This window comes from Penaeus monodon, chromosome 15 (assembly GCF_015228065.2).
Source record: "Penaeus monodon isolate SGIC_2016 chromosome 15, NSTDA_Pmon_1, whole genome shotgun sequence".
NCBI classification, from domain to species: Eukaryota; Metazoa; Arthropoda; class Malacostraca; order Decapoda; family Penaeidae; genus Penaeus; species Penaeus monodon.
The window spans coordinates 1,140,147-1,140,541 of NC_051400.1; positions in this window are offsets into that span (position 1 = coordinate 1,140,147).

The following is a 395-nucleotide window of genomic DNA, read 5'->3' on the forward strand; positions in this document are numbered from 1 at the left end:
ATTCCACCCTTTCGCTGTCCTTGGGGTCTTTTCTGTTGTCTCGTTTATTTCTCTTCTTTTTTTCAGTCCTCTTTTTTCTTTCCTCTCCTTATTCCTTTTCTCCTCTCTTTTCTCGTCTCATCTTCTTTTCCTCTCTTCTCTTCTCTTCGCGTCTTTTACCCCCTTTTTTTATTCTCTCCTCGCCTCTTTTCTATCCTACTTTTCTCTTCTCGTTTCTTATCCTCGTTTCTTCTGTCCTCTCCTCCTCTTTCTTCCCCCTTTTTTCCCATCTCTCCTCCTCTCTTTCCCTTTTTTTCCCCATCTCTCCTCCTCTCTTCCCCTTTCTTCTCCTCTCTTCCCCTTTCTCCTCCTCCTCTCTTCCCCTTTCCTCTCCTCCTTTGCCTTCCTTCCTTGCA